This window comes from Panthera uncia, chromosome C2, assembly GCF_023721935.1.
Source record: "Panthera uncia isolate 11264 chromosome C2, Puncia_PCG_1.0, whole genome shotgun sequence".
NCBI lineage: Eukaryota > Metazoa > Chordata > Mammalia > Carnivora > Felidae > Panthera > Panthera uncia.
Genome location: NC_064810.1, coordinates 42,169,599 through 42,177,162, shown reverse-complemented (window position 1 = coordinate 42,177,162; position 7,564 = coordinate 42,169,599). Strand labels below are relative to the sequence as shown.

Genomic DNA, 7,564 nt, shown 5'->3' with positions numbered 1-7,564 from the left:
GTCCTTTTCTAAATATTTTTAAAAGTCTACGTTCTTTCCATTAATTTATTGTATACAAATGAGTCAAAATTTAATAATGCCTCTTTCACAGTGTTGTTGTAAGGATTAAAGGTGTCAATGTTTATACAACGAACTACAGGCGCTGAATTAATTTACGGTATCATTACAGTCCATGGGGAAGTCTGTATTCTTGAGTCCTACCTGCCATCATATTCCAAGAGAATACTTACTCCAGGTGTTGACCACAGTTTAGGATATCATAACATCGAGTATCTCAAGGACTCTCCTAATTTGTTAGAGAATTCAGAGGAAGAACAGAGAAAGTGAGACATCTGAATCTACTTTATGGACAGCTGCCTAGGCACCAGAATTGATATAGAACATGAATATTATAGCTTCTCTGTGAGGCAAACAAATGAGTACTCTTTTTTTTTTACCCAAAACCAAACCAACCACACACGTTCTTTAAATAAATGACAATGTACTAGTGTGTGTGTGAAAAAAAGATATTTATGCAAAGATGCAGTAAGTATATGACAGATAAATCAGTGAAAATGACACGATAGGGAAAATCAATACTAAAATCTACAGCAATAAAAAGGAGTAAGTCATGTGAAAGAATGCATTTCTACATCCATCGAAGTAAAATTAATTGCAAATGTGCCTAATTCATTCAAGTTAGAAGACATTCATTTTAGCAAGCTTATACTATGAGCCTGGAAAAATTTGTTAGTTTTTAATTTCAATGCACATCTCATTTTCTATAAATATTATGATGAACATATCTATATAATTAACAATAGCCAAGAAAAGCAATGCCTAATAAACCTAGTATCAAGAATTATTGAATGCAAATTAACTACACAATTCATAAGTGGTGTAATTAGTTTTTAATTAATAATCCACTTGACCTTTTAGGAAGTAGATGATATTTCTTTATTGCTGAATCACACTAGAGACAAGCAGGAGCTATCCTTCAATATTTGCATCAGGTGGTAAATAGCCTGAATGATTAGTCGTCACATTTAGTTTGCTTAAAAAGTAAATATTTTTCCCTACCAGCATTATTGTAGGAACTTGAAATTTATCTAAAAAGAATTAACTAATGTTCGATATTTAAAAAACGCTAAACCATTTTTAGAATTATGGGATCATGAGATCCAAATGCTGAAGAGTAGTTATTCTGAAAAAATAAGAACATCTCAATTGATTAACAAATTCAGAGTTTATCACTATTTCAGAAAGGAAACACATATAATCCAAAATAATCAGATCCTCAGCATCAAGATGGGGTTTCTTAATAGGTTGTGGATTTCCTCTGAAATACAGTGTGAAGCTTACTCAGCCTCATTTTTTTTAATATTTAAGGGATTCTATTTATTACCTATGTCTTAGAATCCATAATTATTTTTAATAATCTGTTCTCTTATAAACCATGTACAAGCTGAAAGGCGCCTGGGTGGCTCAGTTGGCTAAGCGTCCGACTTCAGCTCAGGTCAGGATCTCGCAGTTCGTGGGTTCGAGCCCCGCGTCGGGCTCTGTGCTGACAGCTCAGAGCCTGGAGCCTGTTTCAGATTCTGTGTCTCCCTCTTTCTCTGACCCTCTCCCGTTCATGCACTATCTCTCTCTGTTTCTAAAATAAATAAACGTTAAAAAAAACTGTATCTAGAACACTTTTGCAATTCTTTCTATCCATCTATCATCTACCTACCTATCTACCTATCTATCATCTATCCATCCATCATCTATTTTTATTAACTTATTGTAGAATGGATTTAAATATCTTTCCTGCTTCTCTCACTATCTGAAGCAGGATCTATTCCCAGATTCTTGCATTACATCAGTCAACAACTCTTTCAGATAATAAATGTCATTGTAGATAAATATATTTGCTGTTCCTTCCACAACAAAAAATAATACTAATGTGTAAAATTAGACTAGAGTTTTTAGATATTTGAGTTTAATGATAAAACATTAACTCTTCTAACACTGAATCTTGTGAAAAATGTTACACTGCTCAGAAAAAACAAATTTTACAGGAGGTTGAAGTATGTAATGTGAAAAACCTGATTTTTTTTCGCTTTTTATTATCAATAGAATAGTTGTTTGCAGTATATCCTCTGCCAATTTATTTTCCACAACCTCCAAAGATTCTCCTTATCTTACTTTAGATATTTTGTGAAATATTATGCATTCTGTGGCCTGAGCTAAAATAGCCATGCTATCCATGTATTCTAGAAGTTAAAATTTTTCAATTACTCTTTCTGGTTAAAGAATTACGTAATATTTTGTATTACTTAAAAATAAATAGTTTGTTACATTAAAATGACCAGAGTATTTAGGAAATGTTTCTCTATTTCATTAATCCGCATGGAATAATAAACTGTGAAGGAAAATATGCTGAGTTGGCATTCCCACTTTTAATTCAGACCTTCACAATGGACAAGCTATGACCTCCTGAAAAAAGTACAAACAAAATAGTTTCTTCAGTAGTTGGGGTAGGAATTCATTAATTTGGAAAAATTGTTTAACCAACCCTAAAGGTAACCATTTCGATCCAAGAAAAGCAAGGATGTTAGTTACAAAGGCTTCAGAGAAGGCCAAACTACCCTATTTAAGATAAGGAGAGAAAATGTCTTTATTGTTGCAAAGAGGTTGGATGGAGCAAGATGAAAGATCATAACAGTGAAAAGAAAAGACAAAGTGAGATGATTCGAGGGTAACAAAATGCCTGAAGTGCTGCTATAGACCAAATGTTTGTATGCTCCCAAAGTCATATACCGAAGTCTTATTTGGAGGTGACGTCTTTGAAAGTGATTGGGTTATGAAGGTAGAACCCTCATGAATGGAATTCGAGCTCTTGTAACAGAGATCCCAGGGGCTCCCTTCCTCCTGTGAGGACACAGCAAGAAGATGGTGGTTTATGGATCAAGAAATGGGCTCTCACCAGACACTGAATCCACTCCCACCTTGATTTTGAGTTTCCCAGCCTCCGGAACTGTGAGAAATACATTTCTGTTGTTTATGAGGCACTCAGTTAATGATACTCTGTGATAGCCACCCAAATTCAAACATCCACTCATAGGTGAATGGATAAACAATATGTTGAATATGCATGTAATGGAAAAGTATTCAGATTTAAAAAGGACCAAAATTCTGACACGTTATGTGTGCTACCACATTGAAGACGTTATACTAAATGAAACAAACCAGATACAAAAGGACAAATACTGTAGACTTCCTAGAATTCCTAGAATAGTCAAATTCATAGAGTAGAATAGTGGTGGCCAGGGACTGGAGGGAGCGGAAAAAGGGGAGTTAATTTTATTGTTTAATGGGTACAAATTGCAGTTTAAGAAAATGAAAAGTTCTGGAGATGGATGGTGGTGATAGTTGCACAGGATTAAGAATGTACTCAGTGCCACTTAAAAATGATTAAAATGGTAAACTTTATATAATGTATATTTTACCACAATAAAAAAAAATATTTTTTTAAAGCCAATAATGGAGGGGATGTGAAAGAGTGTTTCAAGAATAAAGATGCCTACAGTTCCATTTGAAGTTCCTTGTGATACAAACTCCACTGTTTTCTACCACTGAAATCTTTAAGAAAGCATATTGTGTTCATGTAAAATTTTAAGAGGCTAATGGTGATCAACGTGGTTCAACATATACAAAATCAGAAACCCAAGGAGGCAGAAAAGACTATGAATATGTAAGTCCCCTGAGAACTTGCATCAATCTTAGGGAGAATTTTGGGCTTCTATAAATCATGCTATTAAGAGACATAAGATAATTTTTATCCCCAAGAGACAGAGGAGGACCCCAGCTGACACATGCATGACCTTCCCAAAGAAAGGTAAAAGAGGGGCGCCTGGGTGGCGCAGTCGGTTAAGCCTCCGACTTCAGCCAGGTCACGATCTCGCGGTCCGTGAGTTCGAGCCCCGCGGGCTCTGGGCTGATGGCTCAGAGCCTGGAGCCTGTTTCCGATTCTGTGTCTCCCTCTCTCTCTGCCCCTCCCCCGTTCATGCTCTGTCTCTCTCTGTCCCAAAAATAAATAAAAAACGTTGAAAAAAAAATTAAAAAAAAAAAAAAAAGAAAGGTAAAAGAAAACATTGTGGCTAACCTCCATGAAGTAAGAGGTGCCTAAAAAAGTGTTTTCTGCCCAATGGGTAGATATTTGAGGAAACATTTCTTGCTCTAAGAGGATGCATCAAATTAAAAACAAAATAGTTAACAAAAACTATATGCGTCAAAACTACCTTTCACTCTGCCTCCCCGAACATACTCCAAAGATAAGTTATACTTATATATAATGAAAATAGTGCTTGAAATATTACTTATTTACTCTTAAGACATCCAAGTTTGCTTTGGAATACCACTTTTATTAAAAATAAACATGACACATCGTGATCTATGCAGGGTGTTAGCTCTTCAGTATCAGCAATTCTGAAAGGCAGCAGAGTAGAGGACTTACAGGAAGCAAGGTGTGACTTTAGACAAAACTAGACTAATATTGGGTGGTCTTAGGAAAACTGTTTATATCTTTTTGCCTGAAAGATTGCTAAAACACCATCTCTCCTGCACGCCGTCCCCTCCCTCTGGACTCTGGTAACTGAGGACTTTGCCCTTCCTGGAAGAGGCACTGTGCCTTCTCCCTCCGCGAGATGACGGAGTGCTGGGATGGGGAACGTGACATCGGGAAGCCTTGTCACCTTCTGCACATGATGATCTGGGTCTCCCCGAAGGGAAACTGTCTGGCCATCCTCACCTACCATGACGTGGGGTTCAATCACAAGCTGTGCTCCAACACCTTCTTCAAATTTGAGGACACGCAGGCGACCACTAAGCACTTTGTGGTGTGTGACACGGATGCCCCTGGGCAGCGGGTGGGGGCATCGCAGTTTCACCAGGAGTGCCAGCTCCCCTCCATGGAGCAGCTGGCTGCCATGCTCCCCAGCATGGTGTAGCAAGTCCGTGACTGGCATTGGAGTGAGATCCAGAGCCTACCTGCTGGCCAAGTTTGCATTCTCCTTCCCCTACCTGGTCAAAGGGCTGGTACTGATGAACACTGACCCCGACGACAACAGCTGTCCAGCCTGACCGGCACTTTACCTGCCACGTGCTATCCCACCTTTCAAGCTGGGAAGAGCTGGTGAACAACACAGTGCTGGTGCAGAGCTACCGGCAACAGTTCGGGAAGCGTGGTGAGCCATGCCAACCTGCAGCTCTTCTGGAACATGTACAACACCCGCAGAGACCTGGACTTTAACGGACCTAGAACAGGACGCAATGCTAAGACCCTCTGCTGTCTGAAGATGCCGGTGGTTGGGGATAATGAGCCTGCCAAGGATGGGACGGTGGAGTCCAGCTGCAAACTGGATTCAACCACCACGACCTTCCTGAAGGGGGCAGATTCCAGAGGGCTCCCCACCATCACACACCCAGGGAAGCTGAGTGAGGCCTTCAAATACTTCCTGCCAGGCGTGGGCTCCATGCCCTTGGCCAGCAGGACCAGGCTCGCCTGCTCTTGTACTGTGTCTCTCACCAGTGCCAGCTCAGCGGAAGGCCGCCACTCACCCACAGACCTGCACCCACTCAGGCTGGGCTTGCTCAGTCACAGCATGGAGTTCTGTTGAAGTCCTTGGCCCAGCAAAGATGCCCGCCTGCCCCTGCCTTCATCAACATCCCCCTGTCCTCATGCCAGCTTGTTTTGCCTTTAGTATATTTTTGTGAGGCCGAGGGGAGAAAACAGGTTTACTTCTTTTTGATAAAGAGCTGAGGGGATTCATCCTAGATGCGGTAGCAGAACAGTCCCCAGATGGTTTAAGAGGCTCACTCCTCCCCAAATTATTCACCTTGTTAACTCGGCTGAGTTAGACCCCCACAGTCAGGGCCGGGGGCAGGGAGGAAGGGGATTTGCTGATGAAAGAGTTCCAGTCCTTCTCTGGGCAGGATCCAGGGTAATAGCCTGGATTGAAGAAAACACGGCTGATCCCCTTGGGCAGGCAGGTTTGAAGAGGGGTTGGCGTTTTGAGGTGGTGTGCTGGGACAGCAGAAGCACGGGGTCCAGCTCAGGCACAGGGGTGACAACCAGGAAACAGCAGTAGGAAGCACTAAGGGGCAGGGGCCCTGGAGATCCTCAGGCCCCCTTTTTCCGCATCTCCTCCACCAAGCATGTCCATTTCTATCTTGTAGCACATGTGATAATCATCTGAACAGCGTCTCCTACAGACACTCCGAGGAGGCAGCAGTCTTCCTGGTGTTCTCTCGGCTGTCATGGTGATACAGGGTCAGGCAGACAGGGGCTGAATAGGATTTCTCTGACCAAGGAAGACAGAACACAGGAGGACCTTAAGGGCAGGAACCCCAGAGACTGTCTCTTCCAGCCCATATACTCCACCAGCTCCTGGCCCTGTCCCATGTCTGAGCCAAGGCCCTGAGGTAGAAAGTTTGCCTGATCCTCTGTCTCCATATGAGCCTGACTTGGGGGCTGAGGTTAAATGCTAGGACAGCCCATGAGGGATGGACATACCTGTGAGAACTTCATTGTGTCTCCCTTTGGGAGCCAGTATGTGGCTTGAGGCAGCAGTGGCTGAGAGTCCCAGTTTTGGACCCCAGGTTCCCTGGAGGACAGTCCGATCAGCAGCAGTGTGTCCAAGGCCATCAGAAACATGGTGAGAGTTGCTAGAGAGAGTTCTGGACAAGCTATGACAACATTTTATGTGGGCATCACTAAGAAAGAAGATAATTTTATTTGGAGATAATATGATCCGAGGTAGTGAGACTTCTGCAGGCCCACATATATATCTCAGGACCATTGGAGTGGCTTGGGCTGCAGCTTGTTGGATCCTGGGATGGGAAGTGAAGGTTCCTCAAGTGAACAAGGGCCAGGCAGAGAAGAAAGGCTCTCCACGTACCTGGTCTCCTCCTTTTACCAGAAGCCCAGGACTATGCCATATACTTCCTACCCAGCCACACTATCGGGAAGAATCTCCTGGCCCAAAAACCAGAGCCGTTTGTCTTAGAGCCTAAGTCAATGGCCACAAACTGTAAAACAAGTAAAAGAAGGGAGAGAACAATGAAAACTCCCGGTTGGTGTAGGAAGCAGTTGTGTATGGGGTGCTCTGAGGCTGAGAGGACACTTGCAGCCACATTTCCTCTGCAAATATCACCCCCTTCTAGAATCTTCACCCATTACTAGATTGGTCCAGAGCCTGGCAGAGTATTAGTCTGTCCCCAGTTCTATTCATTCACGTGCTTCCTTTGAATATTCAATGTGACTGTTGAAAAGCTGGTAGAATTAGTCCCTCTTCCTATAGACAGTGTTGCAAATCTTGATTTATACCCTCTGTGTTCTTTCAGATGAGATATCTGTGAATATCTATACATTATTTATATATAAATATATATATATACACATACAATATACATATATATATGTATATATATATACACATATAATATATATATATTATATATGTATATATATATATATCCTTCTGTGTGTGGTTTTCCATCAGAGATTGTTTCTCTGGTCAAAGTGAACTTTTAATGGAGTTTA

General features: G+C 41.6%; 1 pseudogene; it reads left to right on the top strand.

The window, feature by feature from the left end:
* The first annotated feature begins 4,667 nt into the window (after nt 1–4,667).
* Nucleotides 4,668–5,639, top strand: LOC125921539 (protein NDRG4-like; annotated as a pseudogene).
* The last annotated feature ends 1,925 nt before the right edge of the window (nt 5,640–7,564 follow it).